Genomic DNA, 26,007 nt, shown 5'->3' on the forward strand with positions numbered 1-26,007 from the left:
ACTAACTCCTTCCTTGCCCAATCAGGTGCACAGGAAGATGTCCTTTTACCAATAAAAATAAAGTTCGCTTTCCGGAGGCGGGAGGGTGAGCCTTGACTGCCAGTTCTCCAAAGCAACGATCGAGTAGAAGACAGAGAGTGATTAGACGTAGGACCAACCCGGGAAAAGGGGCGGGGTGGGGGCGGGAGCCAGTCTGAGCGGCGGCTGGGCTGGCCAGTGGAGTGCGAGGATTGCTGTTCCTGTTGTAGTGTTTCTCGCCAATCAGGGAGGCGAGGGAGTAGGCGGGGCGGAGAAGGGGTGGGAAGAGCTCGCAGCACCGCCGGGCGTCCGTCGGGCTCAGGGGGAGAGAGAGAGAAATCCGGTTAAAATCAGAGTCGGAGGTTTAACCACAGATCGGTTCCGATCGGATTATTCCTTAAAGGGGACGCGCCATTGTCAAGAGAACGGAGCCCGGGGCCCGAGGGCGGGGACCGGCGGCGCCCGAGGAGCGAGGCAGCTGCACTTGGACTGGGGACGGGTAGGTGTCGCCTGGGGAAAGACGCTTCATTTCACTTTCTCTTCCAGCCCCAGGGGCAGGCGCCGGGATGCCCACCGCCCGGCGGCCGTAGCCCTGGCAGGAGACGAGGTCGCCGGCCCTCGCCCGGCTGCCCTTCCTGATGAGAGCCGAGGGGGAGGCGGGCCAGGATGGCTGGCAGGCTGCGGCGCCCCGGCAAAGACTCATAACGGACGGTAAACGGCGGCGCAGCCCCCGCCTCAACCGAAAACCCGCCGGAGCGGCAGCGGGTCCTCGGGGAGCGCCGCGCGCCTGGCTCCCCCGCGCGCCCGGCTCCCGTCGCGCGCGCCTCTTCCTCGCGCGCCCCCTGCCCCTGGCGCGCCCGCCTCCCCTCGCGCGCCCCCTGCCCCTCGCGCGCCCGCCTTCCCTCTCGCGCCCCGTTTCCCTCGCGCGCCCGGCTCCCCTTCGCGCGCGCGGCTCTCCTCGCGCGCGCCGCCGGCTCGCCGACTCGCGGGAGCCGCCCCGCGGGGAGGAAGGCGGCGGCGGCCAGGCGGAGGGAGGCCGGCAGCTACGGCTTCGCCGCCCCGGCCGTGAAGGGAGAGCTGAGGAGCAAACTTGGCGCGGCAGCTGGCGGCCCCGGGCGGGAAGAGGCGCTGCGGACCCTTGGAGCGCGCGGAGTCGCCCGCCCGGCCCAGCATTGTCCCTCTTTTCCTCTGCTCTCGTTTCTCCGCCCACTGCTCGCGGTCGCACCCCCAGACCCGCAGCCTGCCGGAGCCGGAGTCGGCCCCACGGACGCCGCAGCCCCGGCTCGCGCGCCGCCCGGGCCTGATGAGCTTCTCTGCTGCTCTCGGTGTCCGCACCCGCGCGGGCTGCCTGGGCGACGAGCTCTTCCTTGCAACTTTTCTTTGGCGGGGGATGGAAGTTGTGCCTTCCGGGCAGCAGGTTCTTTGGTCAGCGACTCTATTCTCCTTTCTGGAGAGGATGATTTCTAGGGCGAGATGGTTCTTGATTGCCGTCGTTTTTTCCTCCTATCCCAGTTTCGTTCCCCGGCACCGAAAATCACTTCTCTCTTGGACTGGCAGTTATACGGGAGCATTAACTTCTTCTCAGGCCAAGATAATAGGGGGAAAAAAGGGAGCTATGTTGATGAGGGGTAACAGGTCTACGTAGAACTGAATTTGCCTTAACCTTTGAACTGAGGAAAGTTACCTCGATTTACTGGCGGAGGTTCTTTTGGAAGGGGGGAAGAACAACCCACATAACAAAACCAACCATTAGGTTGCTAGGGTCTATAAGATTAGGAAAAAAAAAAAAAAAACTTTTTGTAAAGAAATGAAGTTGGTTTTGTAGTGTTCTGACTAGCAGGTATCAACCATACAGTTAATTTCTTCTACAGAACTCCTATGCCGTATAATTAGTAAGAGCAACTTTTACTATTGATAAAACAAGTATAAGATTTTTTTTCCATCCTGAGCATTATTGCTGTGCTATACTTGTCAATACTTGCTAAAGAAATCATTTAGAAACAGCACATCCCTTGTTAGAGACCTTATTTAGAAAAGAAATGTTTTCATAAGCATTCATTTTTGACAGTTTCTTCTTGAGCAATACTTTTGTAGAGAACTTGCATGTGCAAGTTACAAGCCTATAAACAAAGTAGCAGTGGGTGTGTTATTCTGTAGTCTTTTTTTTTTTTTTTTTTGCTACTCTATCAAAAATAGCATGCCATCCCGTCTTTTCTTCCATTCTGAGTTATTTTGTAAAAATTGCTTCTCTGGAAGAGTGAATTTTGTTGGAACGCCTGGCCCAGTGATTTTTTTTTTTTTTTTTTTTTTTTTTTAATGCAGTACTAACAACTTCCCAAAGTGTTCCTTGATGAACTCACTGTCTAGTAACTTTCTGACTGGTGTGGAGCATTATTTCACAGTCTTGGCAATAACAAGAAAGGAGAAATTATACTCGGGAAACTGAAAGCCAATTTCAGATAATAATGTTTGAGAAGTACTTTATTCTTCCCACAGAATTTAGGAAGTGCAGACACACAAAAAAACATGTTCTTTTGTAGTAATCTTGATAGTATCTAGCATTGTTACACCTATATTCCTCTCCTCCTTCCCCTTTGATCCTCTTCTGTGATAATGATGTCAAGCTTGCAGCCATAATCTTCCTTTCCATCTCATAATGTAGTAAGTAGAAGATTAAAACAAGTTTCCAAATTTCTTAGTTTACTTCCAGCTTAAACAATAGAGGAGAGAATCTGAACTTTCAGAAAGAATTATCTTTGAAATACCTAGGCTATGCTTCTTGGAAAACATTTTTCCTGTGTGCTTTTCGTATTGTTTTAGACACATTGTCTTCCATATACACAGTGCCAAGATATTTCTTGAGTTTGTGAACTGTCCCTTGAGATCCTTGGGAACTAGGACTGTCCTTCATTTCTGTGCAAATTCACTGTGTCACAATAAATGTGTTGTCTTAGGACTTTGTGACAAAGAGATAATGTTCTGTAAAGGCTGCTTCAGAGACTTAATTTTTTTTTTTTTTTTTTTTTTAATAAGCACCTTTGTGAACAAGTTATACCAAAGCACAGCAATTAGTTCAGTGTCTAGGGGAAGCATCTAGGATGCTTTTAGTTCTTTGTACAAAAAATGTGATTTAATTGTTTACAATACCTGTTCCACGGACGTCTTTTGTGATAGTGATAGCTAATTGTCACAATTATTAGAACTAGGTTTAACTTGTCAGTGATATCTGTTGAGTATCCATTTATTTAAGGAATATTATGGAAAGATGAAGTAGAAATGGATGACAGTCATTGCTCTCAAAGGTATACAGGTTAATGGGAAGATGCAAAATTATTATCCATAGGAAAAAGACAGTGTATATCTCAGCACAGTAACAGGTGCAAAGTGACCGCGACATAGGACTCGTGCCCAAATGGTAAAGGAATAGTGGTATAGGAGAAATCTAGGTGAGATGGGAAAATTTTCATTGCTTTATACAGCAGGTTTTATAGTTTTAAAGAAATTTTAAAAGATAAAATATGTTTGGGGGTTGGCTGGGTGTATGTTCTCTACTTGAACTATTTTTATCTGTAAAATATTTTTTTGGGGCAGAGCATGTGCTCTGAATTTCAACTGTTGTTACCTCGCTAGAGGGATCATCCATCTAACCCAGCTCAAATGTCACCTTGTCTGCACGCTCTTCTTCTGTTCTCCTAATCGTAAGCGATTGCTCTTTCCTCTTGCTCTTATAAAACCTTTTACAGCACAAGCCATGCTCTGACTTAGGTGTGGTTATGTTTGTATTTTCTTCATTAGATTGTAGACTTTGGTAAAAAACCATTAACAAACGTTGGAGGTCCTCCCTCTTTTTTCTTTTTTCTTTTTTCTTTTTTCTTTTTAGTGGTTGCTTAAAATACTGGAGCATTTTTTTGTTATCCCACCAGTATTCCGAAAAAACCATAAGCTTTAAAGAAGTTCAAATTGTTTTTATTTGGAGAAAGTGTGTATGTGTGTTTAGAGGTAGAACCATATTCCCCTTATCACCAATACGGTGATACATATGCTATTGTAAAACATTGATACAAAAGAAATGTAGAGTTTGGGAATTAAAAATGCCCCCCATACACTTCCATGATCACATTATAACTACTGGTAATGGTTTGGTGTTTATTCTTCGAGTTCTTCCCCCTTCTTTTATTACCTTCTGGTAGGACTTGCCTTAAACCATCATATTTGAAAGTTTTAATTAGTAAGTTGTGTTTATTGGGAATGGAGAAAGATAATCAGTTCTTACACACTTACTTATTACCCAGTTCTCTGGGCTCAGTTATGTTTTTTCTACTTTTTCTTGAGATACAGGGCTACCACTAGTGTGTGTTCAAAACATTTCAAAAACTGGTCAAAACCTGTGTTGCTGAACAGTTTACCTGCCTTTACCCAAAAATACTTTTTGGAGTACAGGGGCGCCTGGGTGGCTCAGTTGGTTAAGCGGCCAACTTTGGCTCAGGTCATGACAACTTTGGCCCAGGCCATTATCTCGAGGTTGGTGGGTTCGAGCCCCGTGTCGGGCTCTGTGCTGACAGCTTGGAGCCTGGAGCTTGCTTCAGATTCTGTGTCTCCCTTGCTCTCTGCCCCTCCCCCGCTCATGTTCTGTTTCTGTCTCTCAAAAAATGAATAAATACGTTAAATAAAATAAAATATGTTTGGAGTACATACTTCTAAACTTAATCTCTTCTCATTTCTTGATTCTTTTAATCTCTAGAGAGCATTAAAAATTGCTTTGAGATTGCCAACAGGCACTCCTCATAGTAGCCCAAGGAGGAATGTGGGAAGACATTTCTTCATTATCAAATCACATACACAGGTTGTATTCAAACCTTATGTTGCTCCTTATAAAAAGGGAGCTACAGGGGCACCTGGGTGGCTCAGTGGGTTAAGGGTCTGACTCTTTATTTCGGATCAGGTCGTGATCTCATGGTTTGTGGGTTCGGGTCCCACATCCGGCTCTGTGCTGACAGAGCAGAGCCTGCTTGGGATTCTCTCCCTCTCTGTCTCTCTGCCCTCCCCCCACAATAAATAAATAACTTAAAAAAAAAAAAAGGAGCTACAATTTGGGCTGATGAATTGGGTGATAAGATTCTGTTGTCTTAGGTGATTCTTTAAGCTAGCCTACGGGGAAAATGGTTTTCCAAAGGTTCCTTAATAGAAAACCCAGCTGTAAGCAGTCAGTTGGCCTAATCAACTGAGAAATCGCCATTCATTCAGCAGATTTTTATTGAGACTTGCACCTACTCTGTGTACTTGCCTAGCACTGAAGATAAAATTAAGTCTATTTCTACCAAAATTGTGAGCTTCTCTGTGTAGGATCCTTAAATAGGCAGAGTGGTACCTGAGGATTAAAACTAGTGTAAACAAAGGGCACACCCAGGTGAATTTATTATTCACTCTTGTTTATTTTTCTGCATAGCTTCTGCCAAAGTATGCTAGCAAACAAATCTGGTCTTCCGCAGGGTGCTGGGGGCCATGGAGACTGTTAAAATAAATAAATCTATGAGCTCTAGAATTTTTTTTATTAAAAAAATTTTTTTAATGTTTATGTTTGAGAGACAGAGGGAGAGCACGCGAGCGAGGAGCAGGGGAGGGGCAGAGAGAGAGAGGGAGACGAAGAATCCGAAGCAGACTCCAGGTTCTGAGCTGTCAGCATAGAGTCCCACGCAGGGCTTGAACTCACAAACTGAGATCGTGATCTGAGCTAAAGTCGGACCTTAACCGGCTGAGCTACCCATGAGCCCCTGTCTTTTAAAGATTATTTTGAGTGGCCATTTTTGATCAGACCTAAGACACTTTGATGCTGCTGCTTTCTTGATGTTTCTAGGAGATAAAATTTTCACCAACTACATCCTGTTGTTGGGTGACAGCAATTGTAAGATACACCTCTATTTCAGAGCATCCATACTTGAGAGAGGTTGAAGTGTTGTGTTTTGATCGTTTTATTTATTAAAGGGTGTCGGAGTTGATGAGAAAGGGATATTAGTTTGTTCACTCACTGTAATGCAGCCTCACTTTTTAGGTCATAAAGTATTCACACGTATGATCTGTTGCCTGAATGGATTTTAACGTAATATTTCAACTCAGGATTCCTTGTTTTGTTCTGTTTTGAGTTTTGTTATATCTCTATTTCATGGTAAAATTCAGATGTGATGTAATTTAGTTCCAATATTAAAGAATGCTAGAATATGGATAATTTAAATACAATTTTCAGTTTTGTTTCTTCATTTAAAAATTTAAGATGGATTATGCTGTCTATAATACTGGTTAAAAAAACACTTTATTTTTATTTTTTTTAATGTTTTTATTTATTTTTGAGACAGAAACAGAGCACGAGCAGGGGAGGGGCAGAGAGAGAGGGAGACACAGAATCTGAAGCAGGCTCCAGGCTCTGAGCTGTCAGCAAGAGCCTGACGCGGGGCTCGAACTCACAAACTGTGAGATCATGACCTGAGCCGAAGTCGGACACCCAACCAACTGAGCCACCCAGGCGCCCCCAAAAAACACCACTTTAGTGGTTCCGTGTTTCACGTGTCTTGGGCGCCCATGAGCACATAATGATTTATTTGCAGAAGAACCTCCAGCCATTAGTTTCCTCAGGCAGCAGCATGCAGACCACTGTATTTCATTCATTTGTTGGTGAAACTGTTCCTTTCTAAATCATGTCTGGTTGGGGATTGATTTGCTTATTGCTTTACTGTTAGCTGTATCTCTTTACTCTCATTATACCTGCTTCTCGTACTTTCCTTGCCTTTCTAATTTGATATTTTTAGTGTGCTGTAAGAGTAGAATCTGCAACTACACTTGTTGAATGGTGGATAAAAATGATAGAAGGTTCTGAATAAGGAGCCAGAGGAGCCGGTCCTTTAGTGCTAGGACCTTGTTCTGTTGGCTTTTACTGCTTAGATGACTCTCACTTCTTCCCTGGTTTTGGACTCTGTTTCAGGTAGATGATGTTTCTGGATAGCGGGTTGTGTAACAGGATGGGATTATTACCTTGTGGAGGTTTAGCTTCCCCTGAATAATAGACCTCTTAAAATTCTGTCTTACTAAGTCAAGTGGATGGTGAGTAATTAGTTAAGTGGATGGAAAAGAGGAAAAGAATTCTTTCTTAGATGTCTTGATATTCTACTTGCTCCGCATCATGATCCCCAAGCTTGTACATCAGGATGCTTGAATGCATGGTATATCGTTTGTTGCAATTCAGAACCTAATGTAATTCCAAGAGCAGAAATTAGAGGCCTTCAAGAACCATGAGGCTGCATGCAAAATAGCCACCTTTGCCTGTTACCTGGATATTTACATGTCACCTGGATCTTTTGGTAATCTATTTTCTTTTAGGTAAAATGGTCTTTGGAGGTGCCCTTTTTGATGTTTGTGTTAATGATAACTTAGACTATGTCTTGTATTTAATATTCCTGGCAATATTGAAACTTTAGTATACTTTCAGCAAATATTGGTTAGAGTTTTAGTCATATATTTCTTTATGGTTGCTTCATTTTTTCCTGTTGTAGAATTCGTGGAGTTAGTGTTTTCAGAACTGGAATGTCTTTGGGAATGATCTGATACAACCCTTACATTTTGTAGATGACAGTGAGATTGTGACTTGTTTAAACTGCAAGTTTAGATAGAAGAGAGTTCTTTTCAATTCTCAGTCCATTGTTTTTCCTGTTCTTGTATGTGCTTCCCTAAGTAAAACCTTCAAGGGACAGATAGAATCTTAGACTTTTGTAGCCTCTATTAGTAGAGATCTGCCAGTTTTCCTGTCACACCCCAGCAGTATAAATAATTGTGTCTGCATTCTCAGTATGTCCGTTTGCTGTAAACTACATACCACATATATTGTACATTGTAAGACCCTAACAAGAATGAGATAACGTTGAAAAACATTGTAGAACAATTTAAAATGTATTATTTTTATGTTTTCGATACATTTAGAATATTAGTAATCTTAAAAATCAGTATGATTGAAGACCGTCACTTAAAAAAAACCCTTTATTTTGAAATAATTATAGACTCATGGGAAGTAGTGAAGATAGGCAGGGAGTCCTGTGTAACCTTCATTCAGCTCTCCTGGTTATAATATCTTACGTAAGGTGACGTTACTAACATTAAATCAGGAAACTGACATTGGTACGGTACTGTTAAGTAGCCATATTCAGTTTTCATGTTTTTTTAAATTTTTTTATTAAAAAAAATTTTTTTAATGTTTATTTATTTTTGAGAGAGGGAGACAGAGTGCGAGCAGGGGAGGGGCAGAGAGAGAGAAGGATACACAGATCTGAAACAGGCTCCAGGCTCTGAGCTGTCAGCCCAGAGCCCAACGTGGGGCTCGAACCCACAAACAGCGAGATCATGCTCTGAGCCAAAGTCGGATGCTTAACCAACTGAGCCACCCAGGCGCCCCAGTTTTCGTGTTTTTTTAATGCACTCATTCAGGTGTACGTGTGTGTGTATAGTTTTGTGCAATAGATAACGTTTCATGTCTAGATTCATTTAATGACCACTAAAATCAAGATTCAGTACTGGTCCATTACTGGCAAGAAACTCCCTCATGCATCTCAAAGTCCCCCCCCCCCCCCCCCCACTTCCCTGGTTACTGGCAACAGCTAATTTGTTCTGTCTCTCTATAACTGTGTCATTTGAGAATGTTACATAAATGGAATCATACTGTATGTATCTTTGTGAGGTTGACTTTTGCACTCAGCACAATGCCTTAGAGAACCATCCAAGTTGTCCAACGTATCAGTAGTTCATTTCTTTTTATTACTGAGTACTTAGTATTCATTGTATGGATGTGCCATAGTCCCAGTTTGTTCACCTGTTGAAGAACATATGATTTGTTTTCTAGTTTTTGGCTGTTACGAATAAAGCTGCTCTAAACATTCATGTATAGGTTTTTGTGTGAACATAGGCTTTCATTTCTCTGAGATAAATGCCCGAGAGTGCAATTGCTGGTTCATATTGTAAGTGTATGGTGAATTTTATAAGATTATTTTCCAGAGTGGCTATTCCCACCAGCAACGTATGAAAGATCTGGTTTCTCCACACACTTGTCAGAATTTGGTATTTTCTCTATTTTTAAAATGTTACTCATTCTAAAAAGTTGTGATATCTCATTGTGGTTAAAACAATTTTTTTTAAGTTTTTATTCATATTTTTTGGAGGGGGGGGGGAGAGACAGAGAGAGAGAGAGGGAGAGATAATCCCAAGCAGACTCTGCCTCATCAGTGTGGAGCCTGACATGGAGCTTGAACCCACAAACCGAGAGATTATGACCTGAGCCGAAATCCAGAATCGGGGTGCTTAACCGACTGAGCCACCCAGGTGCCCCCTCATTGTGGTTTTAATTGTCTTTCCCAGTGGGCAAATTGTTTCCCTAATGAACAATTTGGATTGTTTTTTATTATTGAGCTTTGAGAATAAGCTCTTTGTCAGATACGTGAGTGGCAAAATTTTTTTTTTTTTTTTCATCCTCTTAACAGGGTCTCTTACAGTGAAGAAGTTAGAAATTTCATGTAGTGCATTCAATCATTTTTTTTTCTTTTATGAATTGTGCTTTTGGTGTCACATCTGTGGACTCTTTGTCCAGTGGTAGGTCTCAAAGATGTTTTTCCTTTGTTTTCTTCTGAAAGCTGTATAGTTTTACAGTTTACAAGATAATCACTTTTACCTTACAGTTTTGATAAAGTACTGGTATTGTTAACACACAGTTGTCAGTTCTGGCATTTTCTTGTTGCTTGCTTGTATTTTGCTTTATTATATTTAATCCACCTTTCTTTGCAAAACTCTCATTTTTTATTTTTAAATTAAAAAAAAATTTTTTAAGTAGGTTCCCCAACTCTGAGATCAAGACTTGAGCTGATATGGGGCTCCTGGGTGGCTCAGTCAGTTGAGCGTCTGACTTTGGCTCAGGTCATGATCTCATGGTGCGTGAGTTCGAGCCCCGTGTCAGGCTTGCTGCTGTCAGTGTGCAGAGCCTGCTTCGGATCCTCTGTCTCTCCTTCTGTCTGCCCCTCCCCTGCTCACACTCTCTCTCTCAAAAGTGAATAACCATTAAAAAAAAAAAAAAAAGACGTGAGCTGAAGTCAAGAGTCATCTGTGCCCCCCAGGAGCCCTTGCAAAAATCTGTTCTTATTTGTTACTGATACTTTAATTAAGTATCCAATTCTGGCAGTCTTTATTTTTTTTTTTTAGTTAAAAAAAATTTTAATTCTAGTATAGTTAACATACAGTATTCTATTCATTTCAGGTGTACATATAGTGATTCAACAGTTGCATACATCACTCAGGGCTCATCACTGCAAGGGCACGTTTAATCCCCATCAGCTGTTTCCCCCATGCTAGTTCCTGCCCCCCTCAGTTCTCTATAGTTGAGAGTCTGTGTTTTGGTTTGTCTCGCTGTCTCTTTTTCACTTTGTTCGTTTGCAAAACTGTTTGAAAACCCATTAGTGAGTGAGATCATAATTGTAATGAGATCTGCAGATGTACTTAATTGGGCCCAAGGAAGCTGCAGGATGTGGCAGTTTGCTGAAAGTGAACAAACCAGTGAGGGCGTCACAAACAGCCCCTCCAGGGTGTGGAGCCTGCCTTCTTTCCTTGACCTACTTGGACCTCCTAGAACACTGTGTGTGCAGTCAGTGCCACAAACAAAACTCTTCTGAGTATTTGAAACAAGACGAGATTTACTGAAAGGGTATAAGATGCTTACAGAACTGTTAGAAGAGCCTAACAGCTCCTCTAGGGCGACAATCCAGAGGTGACCCCTCAGGGGAACTCAGAAGGCACCGCCGTCCCTGTCCCTGTACTGGGAGCCAGAGCTTGTGCCACCTCTGTGGCCGCTCTGGAAACTGCGGGACAGACGGAGCGCATCGGCTCAGGACTGGGAAGTCAGATCAAAAAGCTTCCGCTCTGTGGCTCCTGCCACTCTGCTTCTTGCCACCCAGGAAGCTGGAGACTGGACGCTGGAGTGATGCTGTAGACAGAACTCTTACTTCCACAACCGTGCTTACCCCCAGACTCCTAGGAAAGGTGCCTTTCAGGGTGCCTAGAGGTACACTGGAGGTCGAGTGAGGCAATCCGTGGTAACTGGCGTTCTTCACATAAAGGCCACAAGGCTGCGGTAGCCTGATGCAGGAAGGGAAGAACGTGCTGGTGTCGATTTCACGTACTGAGTATTCGTAAGGCTCAATTTCAAATTTAAGATAACACATACGTTTAGTCTTAGAGGATTTTCTTTTCACCCCAGCGGCATGATCATCACCCTGTCTCTGACAGGTGTGGGTACTCCACTTTGAGCTTAATACGTTTTGAACTAGTAGGTCTGGTATGCTTTTTTCCTCAAATATTTACATGTATATTAATGTTTCCCAATTTTAAAACCCTGTCTTTCCTAGGGGAACCTGGCTGGCTCAGTCAGTAGAGCATGTGACTTTTGATCTTGGGGTCGTGAGTTCAAGCCCTACATTGGGTGTGGAGCGTACTTCAAACCAAAGCACATCTTTCCTTTTTATAAGTATACAAAGTATAAAATGTTATTATTTTGGGAAACACTCATTAAATTCAGTTAACATCATTTTCCTTATTGTCGGGACCTGAGCCTTGTGACACCCGTGTTTTCCCAGGCCTCCCTGGGGAATAATGTAAAAGAGGTGGGTTTTCCCTGAGAACCATGTTTTGGTGCCAGAGGCTCTACAGCCAGCAGTCATCACTACTTTGGTATCTATTTGTCAAAAATAATTAAAGTTTGGTTCGTTTTATTGCATACTTTAGGTTTTTATTTCTGGGTGTAGCAAATTTTGGCACACAACCAAAAGTGAGACATACAGATATCCTTGTAAAGACTAGTTTTATATGGTCTGTGATGGCAGTAGATTTAAAATGCAATAAAATAGGTTGTATGAAAAATTTTGAGTGTGAGTGCATATGCATTTTTCTAGTGAGAAGAGGTCCATAGGTTTATCAGCTTTCAAAGCAGAGTCCATGATCCTGAAAAGATTAAAAATGGCTGCTCAGGACACCTGAGTGGCTCAGTAGGTTGAGCATCTGACTTTGGCTCAGGTCATGATCTCACGGCCCCCCATCGAGTTTGCTGCTGTCAGCGCAGAGCCTGCTTCGGATCTTCTGTCCCCCTCTGTTTCTGCCCCTTCCCCGCTTGCGCTTTTTCTCCCAAAAATAAATAAATCTTTTAAAAACATGGCTGCTCAGGGCACCTGGGTGGCTCAGTTGGTTAAGCATCCGACTTTGGCTCAGGTCATGATCTCACAGTTCATGAGTTCGAGCCCCATGTCAGGCTCTGTGCTGACAGCTCAGAGCCTGGAGCCTGCTTTGGATTGTATGTCTCCCTCTCTGTCTGCCACTGCCCTGCTCGAAGTCTGTCTGTCTCTCTCAAAAATAAATAAACATTAAAAACAATGGCTGCTCTAGAGACGAAAGTTCAATCAAGTCATTTGCCAACCATGTAACATCAAGGCTTTTGCTGTCAATCACAGACCATTTCCCTGATCTCCATCCTATGCCTGGAGCCTTTTTTTAGGACATGGAAAGAAAATTATTGTTACCCAAGTGTTTAGGGAGAGCGATGGAACAACATAAGAGTTCATTACTAAATGAGGAGAGATACCTGGAAGTCAATTATATTGCAATCATTTTTTTTCAAAAAGGAAACTTTCCTATATGTATGGTTGATGGGATCCTGAAAAATAATGGGTTATGTGTGTCGAGACATATTAAAATGTTGATAATCTCTAATCCAATATATTATACCTTGGGGGATATATCTGAATACTGGAAATAGTTATAAAAATAATTTATATGTTCAAATCTGGAACCTAAAATTATACCATTTAGGAAGGAATCTACAAATGAAATAATTTTAGCCTTACTTCTTTTTTTAAATCAAAATCTATTTTTTTCAGGAATAGAATTTAGTGATTCATCGCTTTCCTATAACACCCAGTGTTGCCTTATTTCTTAACATACTACCATATGACCTCATCGCATACACCAAAGCCTAAGTGGAATGCAGCATGGTGTGGAGAGATTTACAAAATCATGCACAGAGATTTCACACGATGAAAGAGGATATGGTTTTGGTTGATGGGAGAAGGAGAAGCCTTTTTCCCTTCACCCTGACACACACACACACACACACACACACACACACACACGTAGAGAGAGGGTAGTGAGGGCTTTGGGACAGACCAGTGGAGGCTGTGTTATCTGGATCCTGATTCTACTGGTTCAGTTACACCAGTAGTGAATATTATTATAGTAGTATCTCTTATGAGTCATTGTCAAGTCTGAAAGTGGGGTGGCCTCAGATTCCTCACGTGTAAAATAGAGTTGTTGTGGGGATTAAATTAAAAGATACAAACAAAGCACTCAGCATAGTGCTTGTGGCAGGCAGTATAACGGCCTCCCTCCACATCTTAATCTCCGGAACTGAGGACGTTGTATCACACAGCTGAAGGGGATTTAGGCTTCAGGTGGAATTAAGGTTGCTAATCAGCTAATTTTGAAAGGGAGTACTCTGGGTTATCTGGTGAGCCTAATGTAATCGCAAGGGTCTTTAAGAGAAGCAGGATGCAGAAGAGTCAGGACCAGAGAGATAGCATCATGAGAAGGAACCAAACGTCCACCGAGGCTTTGAAGATAAAAGGGGCCTGGGAGCTGAGGAATGTGGGCAGCGTCTATAAACTGGTAAAGGCAAGAAAATGGATTATCCTTAGCGTTTCCAGAAAGGAACCCAGCTCTGCCGACACTTTGGCTCTAGTCCAGTGAGACCTGTTTTGGACTTCTGACTTCCAGAACTGTAAGATAATGAATTGTAAGCCACTGAGTTTGTGATAATTTGTCACTGCAGCAATTGATTGCACTACAGGAAACTGACATGGTGCTTGCTTGATAAATATTAGCTAAATAAACATGGTCTTCCTCTCTTAAAAATCACCTATTGAAGTTAACCCTTGTCTGGTTCAATGTATCTGTGTAAGCTAGCTTTCCTTTTTCAGAAGGAAAAATGTCCTTTATCTTCTTTTTACTGAGCCCCACAATCTCATCTCTTCCATATTTTCCGTCACCTCCTGTGTCTTCATTTTTTCCTGCCTCCTTGCCTGCTACCTGGAAATATGCACGGAGCTCTCTCATCTCGGAGAACCTTCTGTTTGACGCTGCTTTCCCTTAGTTACCACACTGCAGTCACCCCAAAGGACCACAATACTCTGAAACGTCTTCACATTTATCAGATAATTTCCTCTTTGATTTCAATTCTGGATAGGTTTCTAACTATTATATGCGATATAAGTTAATATAAGAACTTGAGTGCTTACCTTTTCATAAGCATTATACTATGTTGTGGTGATGAGGTTAGAAATGAATGAGCGTCTCTTCTCTGCAGGAGCCTGTTGTGGACAATAGGTAAATTAGCCAACTGTTAACAAGCAGTAAATACCAAACATCAGATGTTAAAGTGAGTGGTAAGGATAGTAAGTAGGTGTGAGAGGGCAGAGTAGGGGAGGCTGTTTTAGACCTGAACAACCTAAGAAGGCTTCATAAAAGAGATTTTTGAGTGAGGAATATGCTCTTAAAGGAATTAGGAAAACTGGTTTCAATAAAATAATCTGTATTACTAGAAACACAACAGTTCTTAAAATCTCATTTTGCTTTGGATTGGTGGAAAATGTTTTTTTTCCTATTGAATTTTTCTGGTTGAGGAGAGACTCTTGTAGAATTTAAAAGATGTATAAACCTAAATTACAATAAATTGACGACACATTTGTCTTGATAATCTCAAGTAGAACACGAGATACATACTGCTTTTTCTTTGTATTAAGTTTGATGTTGCTATATAAAACTCCAAATAAGATTTGAAATGTAGTATGACTTAATCTGAGTTCATTGTGTTTTATGTACTAAAAACATTGACTGTGATTATATTTTTAAAGGAAAGTATTACATGGGCTCACTAGAGACAATTATGTTAGACAAACCTTAGTTGTTTTTTTAATTTTTTTTTTTTGATGTTTATTTATTTTTGAGACAGAGAGAGACAAAGCATGAATGGGGGAGGGGCAGAAAGAGAGGGAGACACAGGATGGGAAGCAGGCTCCGGGCTCTGAGCCATCAGCCCAGAGCCCGACTCGGGGCTGGAACTCACGAACCGTGAGATCATGACCTGAGCTGAAGTCGGATGCTCAACCGACTGAGCCACCCAGGCGCCCCTGTTTTTTTTTTTTTTTTTTAGTGTTTGTTTATTTTTGAGAGAAAGAGTGCACACGTGGAAGGGGAGGAGAGAGAGGGAGACAGAGGATCCAAAGCGGGCTCTGTGCTGACAGCAGAGAGCCCGATGCGGGGCTCCAGCTCAGAACAAACCGTGAGCTCATGACCTGAGCCAAAACCAAGATTGGGACCCGTAAGTGACTGAGCCACCCAGGTGCCCCAAACCATACTTCTTTTTAGGTAGGATTATTAGGCCGAGGGTCAGGAGAATGCAGAGAATGCAGTATCAGTGAATTTCAGACAGGCATTCTGCAACCTTTCTCTGTTGACAAGTGGAGGAGTGTGGGCTGGGTGACCATAAAATCAGGTGGAAATATGAGTGGTTGAGTAGCAACTCTAAAAATTAGTAATAGTGGGGGCACCTCGGTGGCTTAGTCGGTTGAGTGTCCGACTTCAGCTCAGGTCATGATCTCGCGGTTCGTGGGTTCGAACCCCGCGTCGGGCTCCGTGCTGACCGCTCAGAACCTGGAGCCTGCTTCGGATTCTGTGTCTCCCTCTGTCTCTGTTCCTCCCCCGCTCGCACTCTCGCTCTCTCGCTCTCTCTCAAAAATAAAGATAAAAAAATAAATAAAAATTAGTGAAAGGGAATTCGTGACAACTGGAGAAAAATTCCTATTGCTGAAGGCTGCTGTCCATATTTTTGTAATGTGAATAAAAACATTGATACTACGCTTATCACATTTTTGGATGAAATGTATTTTTTAGGGGTAACTTTAAAAAATATTTCTGACTGAAATGGTGGGCCAAGGCTACCATGATAACTTAAAGGAGTTTGATATGAAGTCCTGTATATGAGTTGAGAAAACATCTGCATAATTATAGGAGTGAGGGAGATGTGGTTGAATACAAACAACTTAGGTATTTTAATTACTGTAATAAACTCCATCTGGATATAAAATGTAATGGGACTACGAGAAAGCCTGCATAGATTCCTAGTCGGGACTTAACAGGAGGAGGTTCAGAAGAGGAAAGGTGTTAGTCTTACTTTATTCTGTACCGTCCAGACAACACCTGGAGTATTGTGTTGAGTGACGGATGTCACATGCGAATGAATCAGAAAACAGAAAATCACATATGTTGGTGAAGATAGGGAGACATTGGAACCCTTGTACGTTGCTGGTAGCAGAATGGCACAGCTGCTGTGGAAAACAGTTTGGTGGTTTTTCAAACAGTTAAATCTAGAATTATGACATGAACCAGATAGTCTACTCCTACATATGTACCCAAAAGAATTGAAAACAGGTACTCAAACGAATACTTGAACATGAATATTTATAGTAGTTCTGTACTTACATAGCCATTTACATTAATTAAAACGTAGAAACAACCCAGATGTACATCAACTAATGAGTGGATAACCAAAGTGTGGCTTATCCGCACAATGGAATATTATTCAGCCATAACCGTGAACTACTGATAAACGCTACAGAGTGCATGAACTGCAAAAACCTGCTGAGTGAAAGAAGCTGGACACAGAAGATCACATGTGATTTCACTGATATGAAATATCCAGGACCGTTATGTCCATACGGATGTGAATTAGATGAGTGGTTGCCAAGGTCATGGGGAATGAGGATGGACTATCTGATGGATGTGGGATGATGAAAAGGTTTTGGAAATAGGGGTGTTGGTTGTAAAACATTGTGAATGTACTGTGTGGTATTGAGCCATACGCTTTATTTACTTATTTTTTAATGTTTATTTTTGAGACAGAGACAGCATGAACGGGGGAGGGTCAGAGAGAGAGAGGGAGACACAGAATCGGAAACAGGCTCCAGGCTTTGAGCTGTCAGCAGAGAGCCCGACACGGGCCTCGAACTCACAAACCGCCAGATCATGACCTGAGCTGAAGTCGGACGCTTAACCGACTGAGCCACCCAGGCGCCCCGAGCCATGCGGTTTAAAATGCTTACTTACATTACCTGGATTTCACCTTAAAGTGTCAGTACGTATAAATCAACCGAATAGTATTGAGAATCCAGAAATAAAACTCTATGATCAATGGTTTTTTTTTTTTTTTTAAACAAATGTGCCAAGAAAATTCAATAGGGGAAGAATAGTCTTTTCAGCAAATTGTGCTGAGAAACCTGGAGATTTACATGCAAAAGAACGAATTTGAACTTCCTCCTCACATACACCCAGATTAACTAAAAATGCATCATAGGCTTAAATGTAACAGCAGAAATGATAAAACTCGTAGAAGAAAATATGAATAAATCTTACTGACCTTGGCTAGGCAAAGCCTTCTTAGGTAGGACACTGACCACACAAGCAACAAAGAATAAAATAGATAAATTGGACTTTATCACAATTAAAAACTTTTGTGCCTCAAAGGACACCATCAAGAAAGTGAAAAGACAACCCACAAAATGGGAGAAAGTATTTGCAATTTCTATCTAATAAGGGACTTCTATCGAAGTTCTCTAAAGAACTGTAATAACTCAGTAATAAAAAGACTAAAAGTAAACTGGTATATTTTATGGTATGTGAATTATATTTCAATAAAAACTGTTAAAAAATGGGTCAAGTGGAATATGCTTAGAGATTTCTAGTCTTCAGGGATTCAAAATTAAAATCCTACTCTTTCCCACTGCTTGTCCTTTCTGTTTTTGCTCTCTCTCACTCCAGCTTCCAACCTCTGTCAGCTGTGCCTTTTACACTGACAAGGTGGAGAACATTTATGTTCTGTTCTGTAACCTTAATGAAGGCTTTGGTGCTTGGTTTTTATATTGGTCTGATGTCTTAATTATTATGCAGATATTCATTGCAGAGTGATGTAGTAATTATGGTGACATTTCCTTCTCTCTATGCCAGTATCATGACCCAGGCCAACAGAAGGATGATGCTTCTAGTGTCAAAGACAAATGGATTCTCTTCCTGTAATCCATTAGTTGCTCGAAATCCTGTCCTTTTTTTCCACATTTGAACCATGACTTTCTCTTTTTTTCTTTTCTTTTTAATTTTGATTTTTCTTAAGCGGTCTCTATACCCAACATAGGACTTGAACTCACGATCCTGAGATCGGGAGTCACCTACTCTACCAACTGAGCCAGCCAGGCACCCCAGAGCTATGACTTTCCTGACTAGCTTTTTGTTTATCCTGGTGTTTCACTTTGGTTCTTTTGGCAGCGTTTTGCAGAATATCCGACCACAGGTGACCCAGCTGATGGTCTTGACCTTTCTTTTACTGGCGGTGGTTACCGCTGCACCAAGTATCCTTTTCTCACTTCCTAAAAGGAGAGAAGGGCATAGAATGAGTGCTGCTTCTTTTGGATCTTCCCCACTTTTAAAACCTATTTTAGAAAAATTTAAAAACTCATAAAATTGTGAGAAGAGTCATGTGGACTCTTGTCTAACTTTTACCTCGATTCACTTGTTATAAACATTTTGCTATATTTGCTTTTTCCTTTGTCTTGGTCTGTGGGTCTATAGTTGTTTTGGGGGAATCTTTTGAGAGAAAATTGTAGAGATCATGACTCTTTATTCTTAAATGCTTTACTGCATATCATCTAAGGAAAGGACTTCCTCATGTGATCGTGGAACAGTGATTAAATTCAGGAAATTTAACATTTGTATTTGCTCAGAAGCAGATGCTGAGGCCAGGATTAGGATTGCACAAATGTAAAAAGAAGGAAGCAGTAGTGGGCAAGTGGAGCCATCAGATTGTGGTGGCTTGTCTGCCGGCAGAAGGAGCAGACCTGGAGGCAGGATTGTCCATTAGAACCGTTCTGTGTTGGGTAGAAATGGCTTGGCCTGTACCTTTCTCAGTTATGAGCTTGAGCTGTCCAGAGAACACCGAGATCTCCTCTTGACAGCCGAAGCCAACCGTGATGAAGCTAACAGCATAACCATACTTCTCCGCCTGGTGGTGAGTTGTTTTTATGTGGGTGGTACCTCTCCATGTCCGCCATGATGCAATACTATCATCTAAGACAGTCTATATTCAAATTCGCCAGTTGCCCAATAACCTCCATTATCACAGATTTCCTCCCTGTCCTATCTCTTTTCATCTTGGAAAATCTTTCAAGAAGCTCCCCAGATGATTTTCCTGTATGTCTCGTAGGCCGGAAACGAACAGCTTCTCTACAGTGGGACAGGAGCAGTTGCTCAGGCCAATTACTGGCAGAGGAGACTGGGATTTCCAGGCTTAGTTTAGATCTACAGGGACTTTGTCCCATGGGTCTGGGAGAGAGGCTCCCTTCTCTAATCCTGTGATTTTACCTGATAACCTTAAAAAGAAAGAGAAAAAACAATTAGGTTTCTTTAGCAAGCAGTAAGGGAGGAAAACTGGGTAAACAATCAGCATTTTGTGGGAATTTTCTGTTGCATAATTTTCTTTTTTTTATTGAGAAAAGAAACATATGCATTCCTGTCATTAAACCAGCTTCTTAGTGATTGTATCTTTTGAATGGAGTCCACTCCTTTCTTCCTTTCATGGAGTTCACTAATTTTGTTTTAATAGGATGAATTATTGTCTATTTCTGCTGCACAGCTGCCATCCTGGGACGTCTTTTTCATTTCACTCTTGGATCATTTCCACTGTGTTCTCGCATCTACTTTATTGGGTTTCATCCTTGTTGCTAGAGAATACCCTCAAGTAATGCCCTTACATGTCTGAAAGTGTCTTTTTTCTGCTTTCGTACTTGATGGATCATTTGAATATAAAAATCTAGGTCACAATTATTTCACTTTAGAAATTTCTGAGACCTTGCTCTCCTGCAGTTGAGAGTTTCTGATTTTAGTCAGAGTCTTCATTTTTGTTTTTTCTTCAAATCATTTAGAATCTTTTCTTGGTTGTTGTATAATTTCACAGGATTTGTCTACATGTTTTTTCATGGAACAGAAGGTAGGTCACTTCCTCTCACTTACCGAAGCCTGGCTCCCTGTCTTATTTTGTACCTGTTCTTTATTACTAATCTTTTATTCCGCGTGACTAATCTTTTATTCCACGTTGATGTGGATGGTTCATCTAATACCTTTGACACACACTGTACCTATTCGTGTCTTTCCTTTGCTAATAGAGGCCCAATTTTGTCCAGATATTTAGTGCCCATGAGTTTCATGGACTTCCCTCGCCTCCATTCCGAAGGTGGTAGTTTGTGAATATGGCTCAGCCTAAAGCCCATTATGTTCCATTCTCCTTGCTTACGATTGGTTTCGGGATAGTGACACAGAAGTCTGCTGGAGTCTAGTTTCCTTCGGTATATGAAGGTACAGCCCTTCTCTTGGATGTTGTTATATGAGCTCATGATACTTGGAGCTGCCATCTTGGGTCACAGAAGGGAAAAGTGAGTTGAGAATGACCCTCAACTCAAAATTGTCTAAAATTGAACTCCGAATCTCCAGTTCTTCCCCTATCCCAATTTTCCACTCCATCTTTCCAGTTGCTAAGGCCAAAATTTTTGGTGTCATCCCTGACTTTCCTCTTTCACATCCCATGTTTTATTCATTAGAAGATCCTATGAGCTCCTCCTTCAAATTATATTTACATTTTACTATTCGTTCCTACTTATACCACTGCCGTCCTGGTCCATGCTACTGCTATTTCTTGCATATTCTACTGCATTAGAACAGTGCCCACCCAGGGAATTTTAGTAGGGTTCAACCAGACCTGTGGCCTGTGGCAATCCGTATTTGACATCACATTCACTTATGAGGATATGGGACAGGAAACACAGCTTGTCAGCAGAGAAGCACCAGTGTTCTTTTTGGGAGGTCCTGGTGGCAGTTCTGAAAGAACAGCCAGGGGTGGCTCAGTCGGTAGAGCACCCGGCTCTTGGTCTGGGGGTTGTGAGTTCAAGTCTACAGTGGGCCTAGAGTTTACTTTTAATGTTATTTTTTTAAAGAAGAAAGAAGAATAGCCAGAACTACTCTCTGTGCCCCCTCCTTCAGGTGGAGCTTAGGTGTGAATAATGAGGCTCTCACGAAGGGGGTATGTAGCCAACTTAAGAAGCTGCATGTTCCACAAAAGCCATTACCTTGTATGACCACCCATGAGCAAGGTTTCTAGGATCCCCACGGGGTACAGGCTCGATTACAGGAGTCACCACACTAGGAGAAGTCCAAAGTTACAGCCACTCTCCAGGTATTTTTAGTCCCTCTCAGACCCAAGCAATTTACCAATGGGTCATTTTTACCATAAGCCATGTTGCCTAGTAACACAGCTGACATTCTGTGGTTTCTGACATTCATGGTTTCCTGGGGAACAGAGCTAGACAGTTAACCGAATCCAAGAGCAATTTCTCATGCTGAAAGACCAGGGTTTTTCTAACACTTCAGTCACACATAGCCTGCCACCGAGAGGTGCTCCCCTTCTGTGCTTCTCCCCTGTGCTCTTTGTCAGCACAATAGCCAGGGCGCTCCTTTAGCACGCACGACCGTCCTGTTACTCTTGTGCAGATCCTGCAGTGGCTCCTGCCTCCACTTCAGGCGCATTTGTCTGTAGGCCATGCTTGAGTCAGTCTCTTCCTACCTTTCTGATCCTTTTTTCCTACTACTCCTGCCCTCGCTCATCTGCTGTAATCTCCTTTTGTTCTCACTCTGAAGTGCCAGGCATGTTTCTGCCTTAGGGCTTGGCTCTTCCCGAATACTCCTGATATTCACCTGGCTGCCTCTTGAATTCTTTGCTCAGATGTCACCTTTTCAATAGGCTGCATTCCATTGAAAAATTGCAACTCCTACCACGCCCAGTGCTTGAAGTTCCATGTTTTTTTTTTTTTTTTTATAGCTCTTTTCACCTTTTCATACTCCACAATTTACTTTTTTTTTTTTTTTTTTTTTTTTAAGAAAGCGATAGAGTGTGAGTGGGGGAGGAGCAGAGAGAGGGAGGGAGACCCAGAATCCGAAGCAGGCTCCAGGCTGTGAGCTGTCAGCACAGAGCCTGACGCGGGGCTCGAACTCTCAAACATGAGATCGTAACCTGAGCCGACATCGAACGCTCAACCGACTGAGCCATCTAGGTGCGCCATCATTTACTTATTATATGTAGTTTATCATCTGCCACTGTTAGCAAGTAAATTACAAGAGGGCAACATCTTCATTGACATATTCCCAGCCACCTAGCACAGTGCCTAACACCTAGTTGATGCTTAGTATTTTTAAGTAAGTGAGGACACCTTTACAGAGGGCTTACTGTGTGCTGAGTATTTTTTTAAAACAGAGTGAATAAAGTTTTAATATATGTGGAGGAGCACATAAATACAATATTCTTGTGAATACAAAAAAATTAGACACAGGGAATTTAAATTAAAAGTACTAAATAGTATAGGGGTGCCTGGGTGGCTCGGTTAAGTGACGGACTCCTGGTTTCAGCTAAGGTCATGATTTCGAGGTTCGTGATCTCGAGCCCCTCCTTAGGCCCCGTGCCTACAGAGAAAGACCTGCCCGGGATTCTCTCTCTCTGCCCCTCCCCTGCTCATTATCGCTCCCTCTCTCTCAAAATACTCCCCTCCCTCCCCCGCCAAACACTAAAGAGCGTAAAGAATAACATTATGTTGTGACAAGAAGTGTAGGTTTTAAGGAAATTAGAATACAGATAATACTGTATATGCCAAATAACATAGACAGTAAACGTATCAAAATTTTTAGGAATGCAAGAAGATTTTAGTAAACATTTCTGAGGATTTAAGAGACCTGGTATGCAAAAAAGAAGGGAAACAAGAATTTGATAGTAAACAGTTGTTCTTTTTTGATTGCTTTAGAGTCATTACTGAAATTTGGTTCTTTGAAAATTCATGGAAGATTCACAATAAGTCAATCAGACTTTTAGCTGCACTCCCCAAGTCAATAAATATATATAAAAAAAGAGCCACCCAAGCTCTCCATCCCCCCCCCCTTTTTTTTTTTTTTTTTAATAAGCATGGAAACAGGTTAAGAAACTTACCTCGTGTCGCATAACTTCTAAGTGAATCCCCACAGGTAGTCTTTGGAGCCCGGGTTTTGACTGATCTATTACAGTTAAGCATCTTTCTGGATACACAATTTTTAACCTACTTTTGGATTATTTGGTAAATTCCCCTTTGGATTAGAGGTTATGGGCCTTTCATAACCTATATGGCCCAATTTTCCAGGGTCTTGTCAACCAGATGTGAACGTATCCTTAAAAACAAACAAAAAAAATGGTGGTGGGGGTTTGTGTGCCTGGGCACCCAGTTGGTTAAGCACCAGACTCTTGATTTCGGGTCGGGTCATGATCTCATAGTTGTGAGATTGAGCCCTGTGGGCCCCCATGCTTGGGGTGAAGCCTGCGTGATTCTCTTTCTCTCTCTCTCTTCTCTCTCTCTCTCTTCTCTCTCTCTCTCTAGGGGTGCCTGGGTGGCTCAGTTGGTTAAGTGTCTGTCTCTTGATTTCATCTCACAGTCTGTGAGATGGAGCCCCTTGTGGGGCTCTGCGCTGACAGCAGGGAGTCTGCTTGGGATTCTCTCCACCCCTCCTCCTGCTTCACACGCATGCACTCACACTCGCTCACTCTTTCAAATAAACTTAAAAAAAAAAAAAGATTCTCTCTCTCCCTTGGTGTCTCCCCAACACTTGTGCTCGCACGCTGTCTCTCTCTCTCTCTCAAAAACAAAACCAAAAAAGTTTTGGGGTGATTTAATTGACTTCCGGTTGTTCTCTTGTATCTAATAATGAACACTTCTGATGTTCCCTAGCACTTTTTAAGAAAATTTTTTTTAATCTTTATTTATTTTTGAGAGAGAGACAGAGTGTGAGCAGGGGAGGAGCAGAGAGAGAGGGAGACACAGAATCTGAAGCCGGCTCCAGGCTCTGAGCTGTCAGCACAGAGCCCAATGTGGGGCTCGAACCCACAAACCACTAGTTCATGACCTTAGCCGAAGTCAGAGGCTTAACCGACTGAGCCACCCAGGCGCCCCTCCCTAGCCCTTTTCTAAATACTTGGGTGGTAATAAATTACTTTCTTTTTATGTCTGTGGAAAGGAGCTATGTACACAGGATGGAAGTCAGAGAAGGTTTCATAAACGAAGGTAGTAGAACCATTAGTATTAAATAGTGGGTGAATGTCTTGATTTCACTTACACCTAAGACATTGCCATTCTCAGTCTTATCTGGGTCATGCATGGCTCTCTTTGAGAATTTGACAGCTGTGGACCTCTCGCTAGAAAAATGCTTATAAACACATACTTTGCATTTTTTTATGCCACTTAGTGTATTGTAAATTGATTTCCTTCACAGGCCGTAGAAAACCAGTCTTTGCAGTGATTTCTGTCTCATTTTTGTATAACATTATTTGCGTGTTTGTGCAGGAAAAAAAAATCCAAATTTTTTGATGAAACAAACTTTATTTTCAAATTTTTTTTTTTAACGTTTATTTATTTTTGAGGCAGAGAGAGACAGAGCATGAAGGGGGGAGGGTCAGAGAGAGGGAGACACGGAATTCGAAACAGGCTCCAGGCTCCGAGCTGTCAGCACAGAGCCCGCGAGAACTCACGGACCGCGAGATTGTGACCTGAGCCGAAGTCGGCCGCTCAACCGACTGAGCCACCCAGGCACCCCCAAACTTTATTTTCAACAGTTAATTTTTTTTTTTTTGAGCCAGCTTGAGTGTGAACAGGGGAGGGGTGAAGGGAGAGTGAGAGAGAATCTTAAGCAAGCTCCATACTCAGCATGAAGCCTGATGCGGGGTTTGATCCCATGACCCTGGGATCATGACCTGAGCTGAAATCAAGAGTTGGACGCTCAACCGACTGAGTCATCCAGGCACCCCTTAAAAGTTAATTTTAATGGAAAGAGCAGTTTATGATAAGTTGAAATTCTGCCATTGTCTTTGATACAGCTACATGTATGTCATTTAAAAAAATTTCCAAACGATTTTACTTTTTTGTTTCAATGGCAACCAAAACTGAAAACCTGTTTTGTAAGATGTGTGGGAACGACTGGAATCAGAGCCTGATCAGATAAGGCAAGAGTTTCCCCCCGCCCCCCACTAACATTTTTTTTTAATCTTTATTTTTTATAGACATTCTTTATAAAGCCTTTTGTTTTGTTTTGAGCAGTTTCAGATTCACAGCAAAATTGACAGTATAGAGATTTCCCGTACACCCACTGCTCCTACTCATGTACACTGTCCCCCATCATCAGGACCCCCCCCCCGACACCAGACTGGTACGGTTGTTACAGTTGTTGAACCCACATTGTCACATCATAATTACCCAGTTTACATTAGGATTCACTTTTGGTGTCGTATATTCTATCGTTTGGATGAATGTATAATGATATGTATCCATTGTTATAATTACAGAGTATTTTCATTGCCCTGAAACCCTTTCTGCTCTGCCTGTTCATTCCCCTTCCTTAACCCCTGGCAACCTGTCGTCTTTTTACTTCCTCCATAGTTTTGCCTTTTCCAGAGTAACCAGTAATCGAAATCATTTACTGTGTAGCCTTTCAGATTTGCTTCTGTCCCTTAGCATTGTGTATTTAAGGCTCCTATATATCCTGGCTCGATGGCTCATTTCTTTTTAGCACTAAATGATGTTCCAGTTGCCTGGATAGACCACAGTTTATCCGTTCATCTACTGAAGAACATCTTCGTGGTTTCCAAGTTTAGGCAATTATAAACATGGCTGTGTTCAACATCTGTGTGCAGGTTTTTGTGTGGGCATGTTTTCAACGCCTGTAAATACCAGGGAGCACAACTGCAGGGTCATATGGTTAGAGTACGTT

The 26,007-nt window shown here is 42.2% G+C and overlaps 1 protein-coding gene across 1 annotated transcript in view; it reads left to right on the forward strand.

Moving 5' to 3' along the window:
* The first annotated feature begins 440 nt into the window (after positions 1-440).
* FRYL (FRY like transcription coactivator) overlaps positions 441-26,007 on the forward strand; it is a 266,156-nt gene continuing 240,589 nt past the window's right edge. Inside the window, exon 1 of the mRNA XM_042936433.1 lies at positions 441-517. The gene's annotated coding sequence lies outside the window, so the exon portion shown is untranslated. The remainder of the gene's footprint in view (positions 518-26,007) is intronic.

The sequence above is a fragment of the Panthera leo genome, chromosome B1 (assembly GCF_018350215.1).
Source record: "Panthera leo isolate Ple1 chromosome B1, P.leo_Ple1_pat1.1, whole genome shotgun sequence".
In the NCBI taxonomy this organism is placed as follows: Eukaryota; Metazoa; Chordata; class Mammalia; order Carnivora; family Felidae; genus Panthera; species Panthera leo.